Source organism: Idiotropiscis lumnitzeri, chromosome 1 (assembly GCF_059441095.1).
Source record: "Idiotropiscis lumnitzeri isolate Australia: NSW breed Sydney's pygmy pipehorse chromosome 1, RoL_Ilum_1.0, whole genome shotgun sequence".
Classification (NCBI taxonomy): domain Eukaryota; kingdom Metazoa; phylum Chordata; class Actinopteri; order Syngnathiformes; family Syngnathidae; genus Idiotropiscis; species Idiotropiscis lumnitzeri.
In genome coordinates, this window is record NC_142391.1 from 11,116,172 (window position 1) to 11,139,639 (window position 23,468).

At 40.3% G+C, this 23,468-nt stretch overlaps 1 long non-coding RNA gene across 1 annotated transcript; it reads right to left on the reverse strand.

Annotated features, from left to right (window-relative positions):
- Window positions 1-15,443: 15,443 nt before the first annotated feature.
- On the reverse strand, window positions 15,444-22,324 carry LOC148343160 (uncharacterized). Its single transcript, XR_015844700.1, has 3 exons — window positions 22,234-22,324; window positions 18,319-18,374; window positions 15,444-15,563 (listed from the first exon to the last, which is right to left on the reverse strand). It is a non-coding gene; the product is annotated as an uncharacterized LOC148343160 (long non-coding RNA).
- Between the last annotated feature and the right edge of the window lie 1,144 nt (window positions 22,325-23,468).

Consider the following 23,468-nt stretch of genomic DNA (forward strand, 5'->3'; position numbering starts at 1 on the left):
CCTGTCCGCAGCGGCTTGACAGTACAGCAGCGTGCCCTTCATTATCACCGGGTAATGCTCATCACAATGTCTTTTCTCCATAGCCCCCCCCCCAACCCACTCCCTATTCCCAACTCTCACTCACAATGAGAAATAGGGGGAAGATAAGGTGCGGGAGACCATTTCTCTTGACATTCACGATGGCAAACTCATCAGTCATGCTGTCAAAGGCACTGCTATTGGCTAGTTTGGGATTTATGAGGAATAATGATGGGTCAAAAAAAAAAAAAACAGTTAAGGGTTGTGCTTTTGATTTTGCTTTGGGAGTGTTGTGTACTGGAGGCATGCTCTGCATAAAACCCAATTTCTTTTGTCAGTGACCCCTGCACTGCCTTCGCATTCAATCTCGGCACGTTTGGGGAAAGCCTGTTTGAGCCGGCCATGGCATTTCCGTTTCACATGATGAAGGACAACAGAGTGGAAGGCTTCATTTAAGAGAGGGATGCACCACCTTAGATCATGTTCAACCTGATTACTATAATCATTAAAAATCCTTTGCGTGCGCCGATCTCCTGGATGATCTGTGTGTGCTTCCGCCATGCAGACCATGCGCCTCACCTTCACTCAACTTAAAGGGAACGAGAGGAGACACTTCTACTGGCCGAGAGGCAAGTTGGTTATGTTCACTCCCACAATGGCGCAAACGCCCATTTCAAATTTTACCCGTCTATTAAAATCCCGAAAGAAAGAAAAGTCCAACCATGCACACAGTTAGTCTGCACTTTGCGTTAGTCGTGCACCCGGTGTCCCAATATTTATGCACCTAATTGAAATTTTTGTCATACTCAAAATTTGACTTTGGAAGTTCCGCAGTATCTCAGAGTGAAGAACATTTCACTACCTGTGGAATCAGGTTGACAACAAACCAGTAATAACGTGTCAAACACTCCCATTCTCCCTTCCAACTCGTGACAGGCGATGACTGACACTCCCATGAGCACTTCACATTGTAAACATTGCGCGACACTTTGTACCGAAATGTCTCTTGTGCGGGTATGTCAGGATCCACAATCATCACGTAAATGATTAGTTTCAAAGTCATTTCAAAGTGCAAAATTGCTGAGATGTATTGCATAACCCTCTGGGACCAAACAGTAGTGATGTCCTCCAGCACCAAATTATTAGTTGGGCTTCATATTATCAATTTTATTAATTACTTTTCTAAATATATCTTTGGAGAGAGCGCCAGGAGGGAGTTTCGGCAGCATCTGAAAAGGCAGTCAATTAAGATTTCCATTTTTAAGTGTATTCCGAGCACCTGCACTTTCATGATCCTCCACCTGCTTAAAGAGTTAGGAACTACCAAAGTGCAACGTTGCTCATAGCCTGTGTTAAATTACTCAACAAGAGAATTTGGGGCAATTCTGATTCAAGTACGCATATGAGACCTCTTGAAGGTGGAGGGTACTTGGGGCTGTATGGAAATTAAGCCATGAGATTGTAGCAGAGGGGATGCAGGATTGACAGCGACATTAGCCCCTCGGCACCTCTGTTGCATCACATGATGGCGCCTTGAAAAACGATAGACACGGATGGCAAATTAACTCCTCTTAATGGTGGCGAGGGATTTACAGTGTGGTTGGTTTGAACTGTTGGACCGCACGAGAGCGAGAAATGAAGTGTCGTGTTTTTAGCGGAACGGCATCAAGAGGCTGTGAAGTGTTTTGGCTAATTGGCAAACAGCAGCCAACTTCACACACACACACACACACACCCCTGCACACCCCTACACACACACACTTTTATATTAATTTGAAATGAACTCGAGCAAAAGACTCATCGAACTATACTTCAAACTAGTTCAAAAGGTCATAGCCAATTCATTTGGATATTCATTGGCTTCATTACAAACACGGAATGACACCAAGGTTCTATTTATTACGTGGACTACAATTCAGATTTCTTTTGTCACAGGAGGCCCAGTTCATATATAAATCACAGTAGTGGTTTCAAATTAATGTATAGATCAGGTCCAGTGTCAGATCTTGATCATGAAAATATATATATATATATAAAAAATCAGGTATGCCCTATTAATAGTTGATAAATGATCAGAGATGTGCATTTCGTCCCAGGGACGGACGCCCATCTTGGGGACGGAGGATGAGAATTTTTTTTTTTTTTAAAAGAATGGCCTAAGCATTTGTCCCTTCAACTGTCCCGAACCGGATCAAGTACCGTGTGTATAGAATTCAAATATTTGAATGAAATCTTGTAATGCTGTTGAATGCTCAACTAAGAGCGCGTGAGAGTGAGCAAGTGAAAGAGAAGAAGCAATTGAGTACCAAAATAAGCATCTTAAATTGCGTTTAATGAACAAAGGGATGAATGCAACAAATACAGCCATCTCCACAGTGCGACCGGGAGGTCAATCTCATCTGGGACAACAATAGCCTGTTTCTTTTTTTGTACCCTATTTCTTCTGCCAGTTGATGATTTGAAACTTAATCCCCACGGGAGGTGTCAATTTTAATAATTTCACCACATCTTGAAATTACTGAATTATTCTGCTTGATAGTATTGAAATCACTACAGAACATTCACCGGGTTCACATAAAATTAGCTGAATGTAAAATAAAAAAAACAACTTGACTTGACACCCAAGACCCTGCGGGGTACAGTGCATCACCTTCAGAACAAGGCATCAATGAACATCCAGCAATTCTAATCCTCAAATAAGCGAGAAATATTTTTACGCATCTTTGACTGGGAGGACCATCAAGTGTACGTCCACGGCCTGCAAAAAGACGCATACGTTTTCAGGTACTCTGAGAGAACCCAATGTTGACTGTTTTCTCACAAACTCTTCCTGCTATTTCCACGTGCACTGACACAACTATATGCTTTGACCACAAAAGACGAAGCACAACATAGACAAAGCCAAGTCGGCAAATCTTTGGATGCATGTGCACACGTAACCGTATAGGAGCTCGGCAAGAGCGGGAGCAAGGTGTTTTTCAATGCATTTAGATGAGACCTTTAACAAAAGGTCCCTAATGCAGATATCAATGAAGCAGGGGACTGGGCTATCACAGCGAAATAGGCTGACGGAGGGATGTCACCTCATGTGCATGAAAAATGATGGATCCCATTTGTAAACTTCTCCTTTATCCCACCACCCGCCACGCTCAGCCTCACGGACAAATGCGTACGAAACCCCCACTCCTTTCCTGCCAACCCCGCCGCCGCTGGCTATTAAACAAGGAAGAAAACCTGTGACTTTGCCTGCAAATAGCGAGTCCTCTGCTAAAATTGGCACTTCAGTGGCGATTCCAAGTGACTGGCAGGGAAAGCCAAGAGGACCAGGAAGATCTTAAACAAGACAGGATAGATTAGCATTGGGGCCATTGTGCATTTTTTCATTTTCCACACAATTCTCAGAGGACGTCAATAAAATAAAAACGCAAAGAGCTCAGTTTTCTTTTCAATAATAAACTTTTAAGGAATTGATTACTGAAGCGCTCCTTTCTCAAGTGATTTAATAACCAATCACAACCCTTTGATCTCTCAAATGAACTGAAGATGAACTCATTGCTGCAAAACCAACGTTTTTTTTTTTTTAACTAAAAACTAGATTTGATTTATATCTCATTTTACGACAAGTGGTTGCAGACTGAGTTCATTGACAAACTCTCTAGCTGGGATTGAGTGGTTGGGGATAGCCATTTTTCCCAAAATTAATACATATATTGTGCTATTAACTAATCAATAATATCAATACACTACCTTTAAAGTAGCCATATATATATATATATATATATATATATATATATATATATATATATATATATATATATATATATTATTTATTTATTCATCTGTTATGTGAAAAATGCATGTATAGCCAGTACAGATTTAATAAATGTGTCTGATTAATGCTGTGACTAATTTAATTGTGATCATTTCCTGTGGGATAATTCTTTCTAAATACTGTATGAACAAATCAGAAGTTGCAGAACATATTGTGGCAGATTGCATTTGACCAGTGACAAGTAATTATTAGAAAACAATGCTGCACTGCCAACCATTGCAAATTTGTTGGAAAAGGAAAACTTTCCAGTGAAATGTGAAGGACAGCCTCAGCGCTGACATTGCGCTTTGGCTGATGGAGTGACTTTGTGAGGTTTTTTTTTCCTTTTTTTTTTGTGGGCTGCCGCTGTGTTGGAGTCACGCCTGAGGGGTGAGAGGTAAATTTGCCAAGTTAATCACATAATGAGGCCAATTAAACATCGGCGAAATCTGGGCAAAACGGGAGCTGCCACTGAGCCTTCAACAAATGAGGCTGGGCCGATTCCCTCTGGACAGCAACACAGTGGTCCTCTTGTGTGTCTTCTCTCTCGTGTTTATCTGAAGTAGTGCATATGCATGTACATGTACACTTGGCTGGATTGTCCTCCCGAGCAAGAAAAGTCAACCGAAATGCTGTTGTTACTTCAGCACAGTCCCCCGGCTGAGGACAACAGCAGCATTCATTAGGTGAACCTCAGCACCAGCATGAGGGTGATAAAATGTTATGGTCATGCACATGTAAAGTCAGAGTAATGGCAACAGATTTTATGAGAATTATACTAACCTATAAGCCGTTAAAGTTGATACTGTATTGCATTTCATAAAAGCTTTAAGTGGCGAACACATATACCGTATATCAGAACACGTTTGAGCACAAGTCATTCACCGCAATTAATATTACAAGATAAGTGTTGGCAACGGCAATGTAATTGCCTGATAAGCTCTTGAGCTGAATTAAAAAATTCTGATGTACACAACAGGCCAGTTTCTTTTTAACGTTGTTCTCAAATCTGTCTAAATGTGTGTGAGTGAGGAACGCTCCTCTGCTGAGATACCTCATCCACCTCATAGGTGTGTCATATCAAGATGCTGAATAAACAGTATTATTATTGCACAGCTGCCTAAAATAATCGGATGCTCAACAAGAGGGGTGTCAAACACATTTTTCTCACCAGCCTCATTGTAGAAGACCATTATGACTTTGAAACCGTAAACAATATATAATCGCCTCATCACGTTATTAAATCTGAACATATATATATATATATATATGTATTTTTCAAATCCAAACTCAAGTCAACTTGATTGTTATGACTAGAGACTATAAAACACGAATGGATGGATGGAAAGTCTTATATTCGGATTTTAGTCATAAGACAGGTTGTCCAACTTTGAATTTTAATCATTATTTTCTCTGCATCCATTTGAGTTAACACTGCATCCCTCACCCACATTATTTACAGTTAGCTCCTCATGTTGCCTCTTCGCCGCCAACAAGTATTTGCCTTGCCAATGGTCCCCTTGATGTCAACTGATGGAACGCGTTGTTGACAAGAGTATTTGAGTGCCACTGTAGTGCCTGGAAGAGGATAAATCTTTCCAGCTGCAATTAGGCCTTCCCGAGTGCCTCTACCATACATGTAAACACGGGTTTGGCAGGCACACTGGGGTGGGTTAAAGTTCACAAGGGTCATATCTCAACAAGATGGATGGCAGCCAAAGAGTAGACATGTATTCCTGGTTTACACATTCTGTTTGTGTTCAAGGGTCGGCGAATTGTGTTTTGTGCTGTGTGAAGAACATATGAGCTATGCCCAAAGATGTGATTCCCCCCCCCCCCCCGTCCCAACATTTAAAGCAGCTCCCAGGTGGCTTGATAACGTGATTTTTTTTATTTTTTATATTGCTTATCCTAATTAGGTGGATGAACTGGAGACAATCCCAGATGACAGCAGGACACATAAACAAACTAGACATTGTCTTGTCATTTTAATGGATGGAAAACTTTATAGCCAGCGCTACACACAACTCTGGTGAGCAACATTAACAGTCACACAACATTGGATATGTCCAGGCTGATTCGCTAATTAGTCATTAGTTAAAGAAGCCAAACAAATAATAAATATATGTGCTTGTAAATTGTTCAAATAAATAAACAAATGGATAAATAAAGACTCATCAACATCATGTTGTTGATGGGAACTGTTTTTTACAAACACTCCCAATGACTCTTAACAATAGCACATGTGAAGTAACCTCACTAGTCCAATGATTTTTTTTTATAGAAAGTGCCACCTAAAAATGTTATTTAATACTACTGTAAGCCACTGTAACATTGTGACAACATTTCATATGACACATTAAAAAACTGTACCTCAATAAAAATGTACTTACAAGAACAACAATTCTTAAAATTGTAAATGTGTTGTACGAAAACACTAAATACAACTGAACTGCAATTCAGGCAGTGAGTCACTGTTTATTATTAATATTGTTAGAAAGTAATAAAATGGGCGACGCTATCCTTCTTATTAGAAGCCAGTTTCCCACAATAATGATTGTGAAGCTACTACTTCAAGGACATATTTCTTCATATTAATGCCTTAGTTTAATTCAACACTAGCATAAAGCCATTTTGGAGGAGGGCATTAAAAACCCAACACACTGGGACACTAGTAAAAGAAAATGTCATCAACATTAAGGCTTTAGTCATAAAAGAAGTAAAAAAAAAAAAAAAAAGATATGACCTACCGCGATGCACTAATGAGGATGTTGAGGATTTCTCCCGAGTAAGACAGACTGGGGAAATGAAGGCAGCCCTATTTTGTCGCATCATACGTTGATGATGTGTTAATAAAATGCAAAGCGACTGGAGCACGCCTATGATTTTGACTTAATCCGTCATTATCCTGCCTTTGAAGTGACCTCGCGCGTCATGTTCAGATGGCGACCTCAAAGCACACTCGCAGCTTCTTCATTAGCCGCCATGAAATGGAGCCGCAGAAGCAACTTTGATGTCCTTCCTACATCCACACACATGCACACACGTGCCAGATATCCTTAGGTGTGACTAGACGGAGGCATGCAGAAACAGTACGGTTTTTAATCAATTATGGTTCTCACCTTTGGGGCCGCACATTCATTATATTTGATGGGAGCAGCAAAGGGACAATGTTTGAAATGCACAAAATGTAATTTTTCTTGCTCAGATCCAAATGGAATAAATTGTTGGAGGCGAGACACAGGCTGACACTTTTGCACAACTCATCATCAACGAGTGAATTCATCCATCCGTCCATTCATTTTCTATAGTGCTTATTATGTTCAGTGTTATGTGGAGATGCAGCCCATATCAGATGACTTCTGGATTGGTCGCCATCCAATCGCAATGCACATATAAAAGCATTGGCACTCAAATTCAAACCGTCACTGAGTGGGAACTTAACAAACATCGCCTGCACCAAAGTCAGCCACGTGAACCACCACTGACCGGAACATAATAAAAGAAGAGATACAGAGAGTAGGATATAGATAAGAATTATTTTTCACTGATATCAGAGAACAATGCCAAACAAGTCTGACTTTCCTCTTGTACTTCACGTCGACAAAATACTGTTTGAACACTAAGGTGCCCATTCAAATAACTTTTTTTACACACAGAGATCATGTAGGAATGCCAGACCGGAAAGAAAAGATGTAGTTTTTCACTGTTATGACATTATGTCAAATGAGGTAAAGTCTTCAACTAAATGCTTAAATAATCGAGCCGCGTTAGTTGACCAAAAAAAAAAAAAAAAGAGCTGGAAGTGCATGTGAGGTTTGCCTGCACAAGTACAAGTACGAGTTCTTTCCCCCCCAGGCAGCGCTTCGTCACAGCCAACAAGCACGCCCAGTGTTAAAGTGCAGGATGGGTACACCGAGGAACAGCAGGGCCATCTGCCCTGGGAATGCGAACATCCATCTTACTGAGGACAGCAAGTCTGGGAATAGATAAGGAACACAAGTGGGACGGGAGAAAGAGCAGCATCGGAGCAAATAGGTGAGGACAAGGTGAAATGCAGTCAAGGGAGGTGCTAGTAATGCAGCAGTCATGTAGACAGGTTGAACCATCGAGAACGTTGCAATACTAAGAGCGCGATCGCCAATCATAAAATAAAGAAAGTGAGTTTTCAAGAACGCTCACTACTAACTACAAGTATAATCAAGGCCGCGAGTGACAAAATTGTTTACCTTCGACAATAACACAAGGGCAAGAGCTGGGGTGTCAAACTAATTTTCGTGAACGGGCCACATCGTAGTTATGGTTTCCCTCAGAAGGCCGTTATGACGGTCAACCCATATACATATACATACAAATTGATGGAAAACTAGTCAGTCATTGTTTGTTCAACAATTCTTCAATTTATTTAAAAGAGGAGGATTAGTAACAAATTAATGGCAATATCTCATATCTCAATGTCGTTAAAAGTTAATAAAATGTGCTAGAAACAGGAAGTTCACACATCCTCGTTGCCATTCGCAGGCCACGTAGAATGAGGTCGTGGGCCATATCTGGCCCCCCGAGCCTTGAGTTTGACACCCGTGGGCTAGAGCGTGTCTGTTTTGAGACTCAAATTGTAACTACTGGAAACAAGTCGCTGTTTTCAATATGTTCTCAATTTCTTTCAATCCATTTTCAACACTGCTTATCCTGTCCAGGGTTGCAGTGAACCCACGGAAGACTACCTCTCAATGTGTACTCATTTTATGGTTAGCCAAGCACTGATATGTACATCAGTGAAATTGGTGTACCAGAAAACGCATTGAAAAAAAAAGCTTCTGGGTCGATTGAACTGTGAATTATTTTTTTAGGCATTAATAATTTGGTAATTAATCATAATTAATAAATTAATGACATAGGAATTACCACTGCTGCTTTCTTGTCCTTGCAGGGCTTGTGATAAAAAAATAAAAAAAATAAAAAAAAAAGCAAACAAACAAATGCGCACACTGGCAATATATATCAAATATTACGAAATACGTGTCGCATCGCACGCCTAATATATTACAGTATATTTTATTGTGGGCAGGACAGTAGCGAAGGTCTGTTGAAAGGACAGCAGATAGTCATAACCATCTGTAAACAATGCCAAATACCGCAGTCAGCAAACTGTATGCGGTCGTGATACTATCTAGCATTTTCCATTAGTTTTTATTTTTAGACTCTTTCCTCATCGCTGTATAATCAGTATAGATGGTCCCACTGACACAGCACTCCATATTACCTTATCACACTGAGAGCTTTTAGCTGTGCATTCAGCCATTAGTTTGAGACGGTGGGCAGTGAGCAAAGAGAGAAAAGTGGCCTCCCGGTGCCTTTGGATGATGTCATTGGTGAGAAGGTCTTTTTATAACAGCGTGTCCATCCTGGCGGCCCGGTGCAGATCTCAAAGCCTGCTGAACCTCTCTGGAAAATTACCTTTGGTATTCACTCTCTCTCTCTCTCTCTCTCTTTTTTTCTTTTTTTATTGATCAAACACAGTTTTTGTCCAGTTCTGGGTGTGGCTGCAGGAAGCTATCAAACCTCCATTTACATCCACACTGAGTGCCCTTGAGCAAAACGTTTGAGCAGAAATTGATCATCTGCAAAACAAAGCAGCATAATGGCTCATAACGCAGGATGGTGATGTCAGGTCACTTTATCCAGATGTGTTTTGCGATTCAATTTGGAGCGCCCATATGCTCAATAAGCTTACACAGGCATCTGTTATTGGTTTATACACTACACAATGAGCCATCATTTAAAGTTAGCATTTGGAAGTTTAGGAACAAGCAATGTTAGCACTCTACTAACAATATAATAAACAAACTAGAATATAATAAAATCCATCCATCCATTTTCTGAACTGCTAATCCTCACAAGGGCCGCGGACGTGCTGCTTTGATATACTCAACAAATGCTCGTTCAACAAATTTTAACGCGAACGCAACACATCAGTGATGTGACACGCATGCGCTAGGTGCACTACGCCGAGTAAGGTGCACCAAAAAAAAAAAAAAAAAGATGCCACTTGGCACAGTGATTATGGAAGTAAATATGGTCCCGCGTGTAGGAGTTCACTTTATAATCTCATACTGTCAGAGTAGCGAGACGGGAGGAGGTGGAAATATTTTGGGGATAGGAGACAATCCTCCTTGATCTCCTCATTTCGTGATGACATTTACTAAAGATGACATCACATCATTGTCGTACATCATGAATGAAACAAAGATAGGAGTATATCGTGAATTTCCATCCCAAATAATTGCAACTTGACTATTATTCTTGGCAAACCTGGCGAACTCTCGTGGCACACTTATATGCCACCGCACTGGATGTTTGGGAATTGATGGGTGGCTCAATGGATGGAAGGAGGAACGAATGAGGAAGGACACAAAATATTTATATTTTGTTTTGATTTATTTTAGTTTTTTTTAAATTACTTATTTATTCATTATAACTGTTGTGTATGTAAATGCTTGTATATAAAATGTGCATCAGCAATAAAACTCCTTTGCCTTGCCTTAACTTCATTCTGTTGTCTTCCTGTTTCAAATATAAACCGAACCCTGACATAGCAACCAACGCATGCACCGAATAATGATTTTCGGTGTACCATGACCCCAATTAATGTATATTAAGCAAAGCAAGATCTCCACTGCCCTCTATTGCTCTGAAGTGTGGCATAAAAATGCAAATAATCAAATAGTACCTTAAAAACAACGATCTTGGGGTGTAAAAGCGAATGACTCCATTACTTTGATGACCCCTCGCTGAAAGAGAAACGCAGCACTTAAGCATCCGTCCTCCAGTCAGCACACACGACCTGATTTAACATCATGCAGACAACAATTGGTCAGCTGTTCACTGGAGCGTTTCGGGTGGTCCGAGAAGAGTGCCCGTTGTGTGCGGTGACCGGTGCGTTATTGACAGATGGCCGGGCCCCCTGCCCTTCACGCAGCAGATATCTCAACCAAACAACTGGATACACTTGAGGTGATCCTCCCATCAATAGCGATCAATTATTCACGGATTTGCGCTGGCTTGCGAAAAGCAGCACGCCTGCATTGCGACGGGTGCGAGACCAGTATGCATTTTGTAGGAGCAAGTCGTGCACTCGCTGCTGTGGTGAAATCACTTTCAGCCTGTCACACTTTGACGGAGCTGCGATTAAGTGGGTCAATGATTCCCATTGTCTGCATTATGGCTATTAGCTTTTATGGAGGAATACATAATGCACGATAGCTCGAGTTTTCAAGTATAACACGGGGAGAAGCGTGTTTTATTCATTCCAAATTGAGCTTCAACTTTGAACTGTGCACAAATGAGGGAAGAATATTTTGGACTGCGCACCTCCGGAAAGTATAAAGTGCACAGACATTTGTAAGAGTTTCATATGAATTGCGTTTTCTCTTTGCTGGTGGGATTATCTAGTGAGAACTTTTTCTTTGATGTGTTTCCAAAACTAAGTTTGGCTATGTCGTGTTTAATATCAGATTGCTTCAGTAAATTTTATCACTTCCTCTCTTTTTCTCAGTCGGATAGATACTGTTTAGTCTTTTGGTAGGTTATACCCTTTCTTGCGCGATTTTTTTTTCTAGTCCCCGTGGCTGTTGTGTGAGATTTCCTGTTGTGCTTCCATGAGCTTGCGGAAAATCACCTGCTCAGTACCCCGGACTCTTCCCACGTCTACAGAGACTCTTGGTCTGCACTGGTTTTTAAGCTTTATTGTGTCGCATGTATTATTTTCTGGAACTGCTCCATCAGTAATTAAAGGTCGGCACAGGATTACTTTTGCTTGGTATACTGCATTTGGGTTCATCACAATATACGCTAAAAGCATGTCCTCCAAATCCTTGTGATCCAAATCATAGATTTGAAACTCTCCTTAAAAAGTAATATGTTCATGAAATTTCACATACAAGACCAGCTCGATGGCTCTCTTGAGGTCATGCCACTGCATCTCTATGGATAAACTTGTCTGAATCTGGAAACGGTTACACAATAATCACATTTTACACCCACACATGGCAATAAGTGAAATCGGGCCATGCTGTTATTTTCATACGGGTTTATCACTCCGTGGTAGCTCAATTGTTTAGCACCTTAAATCAAAAGTGCAGTTGACTTGAAATTTTCCGAAGCGCCTAATATCCTCTAACTTAGAGGCCAACTGTCAAATAATCACAAAATGTCTGCATTTTGAGTGCAACCCATTGGAAGTGCTACATATTCCACTATTTGTGCCTTACAGTGGTAAACACACATTGAAAAGTGTTATTAGCTTAAAATTTTACACGCCGATCTAGCTCAGTGTGGTATTAAAAATGGCACTGAGACCAAAGATGAGCATAAATGACAAAAATGACAGCTGACACTTTTTATAGATCATCTTCAGTTTCACTATCATTAATCAGCATGGTAATTCCTTTCTGTGGGAAGATAAGTCTCTCAAGAGCCGATATGGTATCCACAAGGCCTGTTGATGTGACATATGCCTCCCCCAAAATCCATCTAAAGTGGAACAAAAATGAACACATTGCAAGAAAATCATTTATCAGAACTCCTCACACAAAACACCGCTTGGGACCATCACTTCTTAATAATTAAAGTCCGCAATTAGGCATCTTAGCATGGGCTCAGTGTGGGGTTCCATGCAATATTCATAACCAGGCGTAATTATGCAATATATTCACTGAAATAAGAGGCCATATATCCACAGCGGGCCTGTCAGGAGCCAAGACATTTTTATTTGCTTTGTAACGCTGTTTCATCTTATACATGAGCAGCTGGCTGGTGGAGACAGTAGAGAATGAGGACGTCAGGCCCTTGGCACTGTGATACCGGCTCATCGAGAGAAAAAAAGAGGGTGGCAGATAAACACTGAGTGGTGATGATTCTGTTATAGGACCACACTAATAATGAAGCCTATTTGTCGGACAACAAAGACACCTTAGTGGACTATAGGCTGCCAGGATGGCCGAGTGGTCTAAGGCGCCGCGTTCAGGACCCAGTCCCCCCAGGAGGCCTGGGTTCGAATCTCGAATTTCCCCATTGTGGGACTAATAAAGGGAATATTATTATTATTATAGTCAACACAGTACAACAGGAAGAAAGTAGAGACGAGGCGCTGAATGAAAACAGAGTCGCTCTCTTGGGATGAATTGTATGATAAATTATACATAATGCTCATAGTAAGCCATAGTAAAAAAAAAAAAAAAAAAAAAGAATTGTAGGGGGAAGGGGAAACAAAGCCCTTGATGGCGCCTGAAGCAAATAAGCAACAGCAGCGGTCTACAGTGGACACACTACGGACAAGGTTGGCTTTCATCTTGAGATACGCTTCAAAGCGACCGGCGAGGCGCTCAACAAACCGCCAATCAAAGCTCCGGCAGTAACCGGGCAGCGTTGCACTTCACAAGGCCCGTCGTCTGGGCCGTGGCACAGATCACACGCCGAGGCGCCGCTCGCATCACAATGGCTGATTTTCATGTCTTATCATTTTACACCATGTGAGATTACTGTTTGCAGGAGCTGCCGCATTTTCCATCATGATGAATGAGAAGCAGCTGTTTTTATCCAATTTGACTGTACTATTCTTCTTCCATAAGGATATGCTCAAGGATGATTCTTTTTGCGTGTTTGAATTGAATGATACGTGGAGACAGAAAATATATAGTCAACTTTGTCTGGAACGTCCAAAGAAAAAATCGGGCAAAGTATTCAAAAGGAATCTTGATATGCAAATATTTCCACAAAACAGCCAAATCAGGCAATATGATCAACTATCTTTGCTTTTTACGCATTGACAAGAATGTACATTGCCACAAGTCAACTACGTCCTTTGTCCTTGTGTGACTTGTACGACAAACTTCGTCACACAGTGTGCTAAAGCCATGTCAAACAATTCCTTTCAACGCAACTTGCCCTACCATGTCATTTTTGGCCATTTTACAGAACAAGAAATATTGGCGATCTTGAACAGTCACTGTCAATAATTAATATCTTTTCGACACATCATGTGTCCAGGAATTTCTTTATTACACTGTACTTACAAAGTGTAAAAGTGAAAGGGCTAAATTTTCATGACCCTCGTAAAATTTGCGCAGCTCATGTCGTATATCTTCGCAGCGTTGAATTAGACCCAACGTTAGCAATTTTGGAGAATTACCCACACCGGCGGATATGCAAGAGGGAGCGCGGTGCTGCTGTGGGAGTGGTCACAGCCGACTTCAATCATGGCCAGAGACCGCTGCGCCACCCCAATCGTCATTGTGCCCCCCCCCATAGCCGTGCCGCCCATTGAGATGATTTAGCAAATATAATACGATTCCAGACTCTGAATGTTTGCTCGCATATGTTTGTATAAACACATCTGACATCCACCATGAATCATAATCTGTTCAGTGACAATTGTGTTGCATAACTGAAGGATATCTTGTTCTGTTCAATTGCTCTACTGTTTATCGTCAGTCAAAGCATCATCCTTTGATGTATCCTTCACGACGATAAACAAAACCTCAGTCTGTTGTTGTCACCATGCTCTGTACTGCCAAACACTGACCTTTGTGAATATGGCACCCATTTACTGTCAGTGTAATACAGATGTGATTAACATAAATAAGAGTCGAAGTCAAATAGGCATAAAGGTCATCACTCAGTAATAGTTCGGAGTCCACCAAGTGATTTACAACAACTTAATTTGACTGTGTGGAGTCATTTATCTGCCACAGAGGGAGCCATGCAAGACTCGACGGGTGGGACAATTTGCCGTCACTGCACACGACTTGCATCTGACCAAATCAGTCACGATGCTTTACACCTTCTGTCAGTGACCCTAACGGCTCTCATAAATTACAAGGCCATTGTGCGCGCTGCCAATAACTTTTGAAGGAGAATCTCCACCAAAATGCAGCATTACCGTAGTCGCATCTATCAGTTTCTATGCAACATAGTCAATATGGTATTTTCAGAGGAGACAAAGCAGTGATTTTTTTTCAATCGGTTCTATTTCATACAAATATAGTCCCCTTAATGAAATGATTAATTGGAATGACAATTTCTATTTAATTTTTAAATTAAACTGAAATGAAAATATAAGAACCCCCACTCAACTCATATTGAGATGTGATTCTAAGATTTTCTCCACTACAATTGTTAGGGTACTTTCCAGTGACCACTGGAAAGTAGTAGCGGGACTCTTCAAACGCCGACACAGAAAGATGTAATTTAACAACGGTATTTATTATTAAAAATGAAGAACAAAGTTACTTATATAGCTATATCAATTATTAAATGCAACACCGACAAAGACAAAACGAAAATCGCTGGTGGACGAACTCACACCAGGAAAAGAAAACTGACGACGGAACAAAAAGCGCTTGCAAAAGGCAAGGAATACAGCGAACATAAATTGCTTACCGCAGAAGGGCAAGAGAAACCAATGAGAGCGAACGAGAACAAAAACGAGCAGAGCCTTAGCTGAAAACGGGGAAACACAAAAATACAAAATGCAAAAGCAGGGCAATTCAATACTTGGGATCATGAACGTGAGCGATGCAGGAGAATATTCCGACGCTGAGTAGTCAGCGTAGGAGGCTTATGTAGTGGTATAATCAATGGGTTGACGAGAGTCAGGTGTGCGGCTGGTGGCGCGTCTCTCCAGCCATGACGACATGAACCAGGAACGGGTGCTGGAGGGAACGCCCCCACTCAGCTGAGAAAACAAAACAAATAACATGGCATGACAGAACGGATCATGACAACAATAAACTACAATAAAATAAAAAATTTTACTATAATAACAATTATTTTCTTTATATTTATTAATGCACAAATTAACTTAAATCCAAAATGCTACTATATTAAATTAACACAAAATTCAAATTAATTAATAAAAATTATTATTATGCTTTAACCCAGGGCTCTTCAAACATGTTCCTCGAGGGCCGGTGTCCTGCCTGTTTTCCATCTTTCCCTGCTGCAACACACCTGATTCAAATGAAAACAGGCATAACTCCGGCCCTCATGGAACAGGATTGAGGACCCCTGCTTTGAGCCTGAAAGTTCTCTACAAAAATACATGTACTGCTACACAAGAACAGATGAGGACCACCACAGGTTTTGTTCAGGAGAGCTGGGAGAGAAAAAAAACTTGCAGTACTTGGAAAAAGGTTGGGAACTGCAGCATTTATGTACCGAATGGGAACTGACTCATGACCTTAAAGCTGATATACGTGCAGAACCATCATTTTTGGCATGCCATTTATCACTTGTACTCTTGTTTACGTGTTTGTTTGTTTTTTTCATTTTAGATAGTGCTGTCAAGTGATTATTTTTTTAACTAATTAATCACCCCAAAAAAAATCCATGATTAATTGCGATTTATCACATTTTGCAACTACTATTTTTTGCAAAGCTTGTAACAGATATTTACTTGAATAATATCTTGGAATTGATGCAAAATCACCAAATATGAAGTATATTTAATTCAAAGACTGTTCTAATAGCTTTCTTTGATTCTTGAATACAATCTAAATGGAGACATCTTTACAGGCATTTTTCTTCAAATCATTTCTCAAAACTGCCCACTAAGCGCCACACTCCAGCAGTGTTGGTTTGCAAGGCCCAGTGGTAACTTGAACCCGATGTTTTGTTCTGAGGCGTGCTAATACAGCTAATATGGCGCAATATTTGCAAAGTATGCTAATTATTTTTTAAGTAAATCAAACTGAGTTAATTGAGTTAAAATATTTAACTGAGTTAAAAGAAAATTGGATTAATCACCTGAGTTAACGCTTTAATTCTGACAGCCCTAATTTTAGTGCAAAAATCTGAACAAAATGTAGTCATTTAATTATTACCAATGTTCATCCTTTTCCACTTATGAGGAAAAACTAGCCCTGGTATTTGCACCACACACTTCCAACTGAAGGTTTGACTAATGCTTTTAATTGATGTCATCTGCACATACACCAGCAAGAGGGCTGGTATGAATGATGCAGAATCATTTCTAAACAGTGACAACAATGCAATAGAGACAGAGAAATGAATACTGTATGCCTGTCTACTCTCTGAAAGCAGTTAGTGTGCTGAGATTCATTTCAAATCCCACCCCCAACCCCCGCCCTCCCAATCGAGTAAGTATTGGTAATCTGTAGCAGAATACTGACTATAACTGCGGCGAATCAGATCTCTGCTCCCATCAGCATGGAAATAATCGACAGAGAATGGGAGGAAATAATGTCGGTGAATGTGGTGTGTTAGACAGGTGCGCATATTCTTGAAAGCACATGTATTTGAATGATAACAGTTAAGGTTGGGAACCTCTTGTTATGGTGAAGAATGCAGCGCTATCACTTCATTTTGCAATGAAGTGCATGCCTCTGAATGAAGGACAGCCTTGATAACCACCCAGATGTATTCAAATCCCATTCCGTACAGCCAATGGATATGTGTCTTTTTGCGCTTAGCGAGTGACTGGAGAGACAATTCAACACCAAAATGTACTAATCGTGCCTTTTATTCATTATTTCTGACAAGAACGGATAAAACATGTAGTGATGGGAAAATGAAGCTTCAAGATGCTTCATGAACCAGTTATTACATTTCACTCCTCTAGATGGCGCCCTATGTTCAACATAGGGCTGGAATCACGTGACTTGACATTTCTTTAAATAAACAGTGCCATCTAGAGGAGTAAAAAAATACAACAACTGCTTAATGAAGCATCTTGAAGTTGTATTTTCCCAACATTAAAATTACGCTAACCAGTGGTATGCTAGCACACAACTAGCTAGCCAAAGAGGAACACATTAGCATGATAATGATTTTTACTCATGGTAGATGGCTTGAAGACTTTAAATTGTCCATAGATGTGAATAATTGTTTGTCTGGAGGATTACGCGCCTTTCGATTGCTTAGCAACCAATCCAGGGTGTATCCCACCTCCCTGCCAAAAGCTCCACCATCACCCTTGTGAGGACAGATGGCAAATACAATCAATGGAAATTAATTGATCATTAGACAAGATAAATCTAAATGCAATTGTAAAACAAACAAAAGTAATCTACAGCTCCATTTCTGTACGAACTAAAGTGACCGATGGCGTATCGTATGTGTTCTCTTGCTCAAAGTCACAACAAATAGGTTGCAGATAGGCTGTTCAAATTACAAGATGCATGAGAAATATAAAGAGTGGCACACCTTGACACGCAGGTGCCTTTAACACTAAAGTAAGTCATCTGAGATTAAACGGGAAAACCCTTTCAAGCAGATGGTGCCCGTAAAGCATAGGTGCTAAAGCTGCTCCAGATGTTGAAAGGTGCTTGTGGTTGTGACATGCAATGCGAGGGAGTATCTGCTAATGCAGGGTGTATTAGCGGCCTCTTTATGGGCGCGCTAGATGCTGCACTAGGGGAGGGGGCGCCACTTGTGAGCTACAGCCTGGCTTTACGCTTTGATGCACCTACCCTTGAAAAGGCGAGGGTGGGCCTCCGTGAGATGACACCTCGCACTCTCCAGCTTCCTGGAAGAAATAAATCAGTTTTTCCATATCATCATCTAGTCATATCCAATGCATATGCAGCTTTAATCAGTAAATCTGTCAACTACCTCCTCTTTTTAGAGATATATCACACTCGTAATACTCCCGCACATATGCAGTAAATCTCCGACAAAGCCCACTTTTCTTTCAATTCTGAAGAAGTGGAGAAGTTCACCGGAAAACTGAGAGAGCAGCTCGTCTCTCAGCTGGAAGATGGAATGAATTTCCCCATTCCCCACTGAGGACCTGCAGAACATCTCGGCCTGATTAATGGCTGTACACTGTCTAATGAGCAGTAATTGAACGGTATAATGCAGTCGGCCCTTAAAACCCAGAGGAGCCGTCTTGTGCTGTCTGTGGAAATGCGAGTGACATTGTCTCCACTTGATTATAGTTGACCTTGCATGCCGAGATGAGGGCCTCTGCAATGGCCAACGTGAGCTTTGGGGAATAGGCGAACAGGAAAGAGCTCAGAGACAAATGGATGTGACTCGCTTTGGAGAGGGAACAGAACGGATCAATGGGGTGGTCAATAGCGGTTTGATTTTTTTATCACCAAATTCTTAAGGAAAGGAAGACGATTGATCAAGGCGTCCCCGGTGGAATTGGCATTTCTAACAATATTAATTAAGAAAAAATGCTTGGCTGACTGCTTGATAAATCAGCCAATATTGTTAAATCAAAACAAATGATCAAGTCTGCCCCGATATATTTTCTCAAAGGATGTGACATGGAGGAAAAACACACACCGCACAGGCACACACAACTGCCACAGCAGTCACTGAATCAATCAGTTTCTTAACACAAGAAAAAAAGCTTGAAAAAAGTCCAACAAAAGGCAGTCAAGTGAATATAAGAAAAGCTTTGACGAATGTGACCAACCGGATTGTCCGCGTTGGCTCTCACTGGACAGCTCCACTTGGCAGCAAGTCCCGAATGCTGAGTTGCATTATTCGTTATTTGGCCACCAACATACAGGTCAATATCACACACACACACACACACAGTGCAAAATGCATCGCGTTTGGACATACAGTTTTGAATTAAATGTGATGAATCATTTAAAGCTTCTGCTGAAATTGTAATTATGTAATTGGATGTGATCATCAATATCTAGTGTATGCTACAGACGTGCGGGGGAATTTCACAAACAGGAGGAGGGAATGTGTTTTCAATCTCAAGTCGACGAGTCACGGCGTCACAGTTAGCACTCTTTAATATTCACAACGCTCTTTTCATGGTGGGGCCGCTGACCAAAAGACGGCCTTGCTGTTTGGTCTCAAAGGAGGGGGAAAAAAAAGGAGAAAGTTATTTATCATATTCTAATAGTCTTAACTGCAATAAAATGTAACAACATTTTTTCTGCTGTGTAGTAATACTTAAAAAAGAAAATTGTCTCACTCTTTGATAATACGTGCCAGATGAGTGAAAATAAAATGAGGGTGAAGTGAAGCTGGCTGAAAGAATGTCAACTTCCTATTTCATGCGTTTTTGACATTCTGAGTGGGCATACAAGTGTAAAAAGAAGTTAACCATTGGAAAATACTGCTTGTAAATCCTGATTAAAACCATAAATTTCGGCGGGAGATTACATCTCCTTCATACCAAAATTAAATATAGCTCTGTTGTTCTTCTTTATTATTATTATTATTTTTTTTTACATCACCACGCTCTACTGAGCAGCCAGGACATACACATTTCCCTTTCCTCACAATGCTGCCCTTATGTCCCAGGTAGTTGTCATACGTATCCTGTTTGTCATGGTAACTTTCTGCGGCGGGATCCCAAAATAAAAAAATCTAATAAATTGAAAAAAAGCTAAGGAAATGGTGAGAAACATTACAGCTGTACTCTTGGAGCATATTCTGAAATGAGTTCCCTGTCAGGAAGAGAGTGTGATATGTGCAGTATGTTATTCCACAGCCAATCTGAATGGGCAACATTCATGTAGGACTTAAAGCAATAAGTAATGAACGAAGATATTGATGGGGTCCTTAGCCAGGGTCATAACTGCCCCCCAGAAGTCAATAATTATCCCGATACGAATATCTTTATTACAAAAGTGCATACGGTAGCAAAATCTTCGCCACACCAAAACATTCCCCCGCGGTGTAATTGCCACCGCTTGGAATTATAGTTTTCATTAAAATGGAATGTTCAAGGTTATTGATTGCTTAAATAAGACTCAATATCTTCTCATTTCAAAGGCGAACGAAATTGCCGGGAATGGTAATATCAGCCAACTGTTGTGCGCATTCATTTCCACGTTAGGCTGCCTCATATTGCTGTCCCTCGAGGATTATCAGAGTGAAATAAGTGTATTTAAATGAGTGTAATTTCAACGAGGCACACGTCCATGCAAAGGCGTCTGGATCGGGAGGAAAGCTTGGCTGCACTTTATCACTGCAAATGTACAACAACAAAAAACAAAGCACACACTTCTATTATGGGCTACACACAGAGAAAACGGCCTTCTACGATCATAAACACACATAACACAAGTGATTTTAAAGCTTGATGCAGTGCTCTCACAGGACACAAGAGTGGAGCAACATTGTGTTTACTACGTGATGCTGTCTTTAATTTCTTCAGTTAACATTAAGCCAGTTATGGGCACACAACAAAATAATAATATGGGATTTGTGTTGACTGTAATTGCGAGGTTGGCTGTTTTCTTTTGACATACTCTTGAAAGAAAACCATAAACAAGGAAACGTGGCTACTTACTGAACATATAAGCACTTGGCGTACACTTTGTAAGGTATGCCGTCACTAATGAGATCCAATGCCGGGAAGCCAGAAATGAAATGCAAGCATGGTGAGAACATGCAAACTGCACACAGCAAAACTGGAGCCAAGATTCAAACTCAGAAACTCAGAACAGTGAGGAAGATGTGCCAAACACTCTCCTGATGTGCTTCCATTTAACAAACATTTTTTGTTGGATTTTTATAAAGCTCAATAAAGTTCGTATTTGATTCGACACATGCAACAATTCAGCTCAGTGAGCATCTAAAACGAGCGGTGATGGCGAAGATGAAAATTGTGACGATAACCATAGATCGTAGAAAGATGAAGAAAATGGATGCTCTGTAAAATAGCCATTTTTTTTTTTTTTTTTACATAAACCGATTTTCTAGATTGCTTCTCCTGTTTAGGGACAGGTAGAAGCCTGTTCTGATAAATTTCCATCCATGCTTCCTTTTTTGATAGTGTTTATCCTCACAAGTGTTAAAGGGTGAGCTGGAGCCTACGCCCGCTGACTTTGGGTGTTAGGCGGACTACAAGCTCGACTGGTTGCCAGTCAATTACAGAACAATAAAAGACATAATGGCTTATGAATTGTCATAAAATGTTCAGGAAATCTTACCAGCAAATGCGCCTTCTTTATTATAAGTGAGTAGTTTTACTTTATTTTACGTACTTTTGACACATTCATGTAAAAATGGTACAGATAACAACCAATGTGCATTTACTAAAGGTTTACTGTGAGCCAAAAGCAAGCAAAAATAACCGTTTTTTTTTTTCCAATTCAGAGTTTCAACCGTAATGATAAATTAGATGTGCGGAAACAGAAGGAATGCAACTTTATGTAGCCTCTATTGACAAGATAATGAAAACAATTGAGTGTCATGTCCGACTATGTTTCTGAAATGTAATGCGTCATTTCCTTATCTCTGAATGTCAAATCAAAGGTCTATAAAGATGTCTTGACTACAAACCTTTCACCTGAGGTGCGGGAGCACTTTTAACTGCAACACCAGCACTCCCTCCGTCTCTTTCCTTTTGTTTGGCACGCTCGACATGCTGCCCTCTGAGAAAAGTGATTAATCACAATTACCTCATCAGCTGGCAGCCTCCGCCTCGTTCTTCTGCATGCTCGCTCCCCCTCAATCCCTCACTGGCCTCCTGTCTTCTCCTTTTCCATTTCCTCCTTCAACTTCGCCAGATATCAATGCCGCTGTCGAGTCACTTTATTTATTTAGTCTGGTGCCGGGGACAAAAAAAGAGGACCAAGGAATGCCATGGCCTGGCCCGGCCAGCATGAACTTTCACTTTGGTGTTGGCTCTTGACAGTGACAGGTCGGTCTTGAGGCAAGTGCTTGGACAGACATTTTTAGTTTAGATTTAGTTTAATATGGATGCAGCAGTCTAATCAAATGAAAAGTGGAACCTCTAAAATTGAACACACTATGTTCTGACACTGGTCAGATGTGGAATATAAAGTGTCCATTCCAGTGTCAAACTACTTTCTATTTCCATCATAAAATTGGAGGTTTTTTTTCATCCGGCCATTTTCAGGATACCTGTCGTTATTATGGTCTCATTAAGTTTTTCTGACTGTAAAACGTAAAACATTAAATTTATTAAGTCTTAATTATCCATGGTATGAATGTGAATGGTGGTTTGTTTAGATGTGCCCCATGATTGGCTGGAGTCCAGTCCATTGTGTCTCTCACACTAAATTACCTGAGATTCTCTCCAGCAAACCAACATAATGAGGACCAGGCGATACTATTGGTGTATGCAATGTGGTAACCGATAAGTGGGTTTTTGTCATTTTTATTTTATTTTATTTTATTTTATTTTATTTTATTTTATTTTATTTTATTTTATTTTATTTTATTTTATTTTATTTTATTTTATTTTATTTTATTTTATTTATTTTTGAGGGGTTTTATCATCAGTTCTGAGTTTTATTTTCAGCATAATTGCCTTATTAAGAAAAAAAAAATCCAGATTCACACATTTAAAGGTGATTTTGACTTGTAACCAGACCCAAGATCGGAAAATAAAATCTCTGGTAGGACATGTGCTACACCAGCATCACATTTCAGACAAAATGCTGCAGAGGGAACAACAAAATCATCAAGGAGAAGAATGTCAGTTGTTTTACTTAAAATGCGAAGTATATTAACCTAATCCAAATATTTTCGTAACTACAAATAAGTCAGTGTGTAATACGTGTTATTAGTGGTAGCAATGCATGCACAAATCAATTTCACAACAATATTTTTAGGCAAACAAATACATCAATACTGACTATTAATAATTGGCCTATGTGAATGTTATACC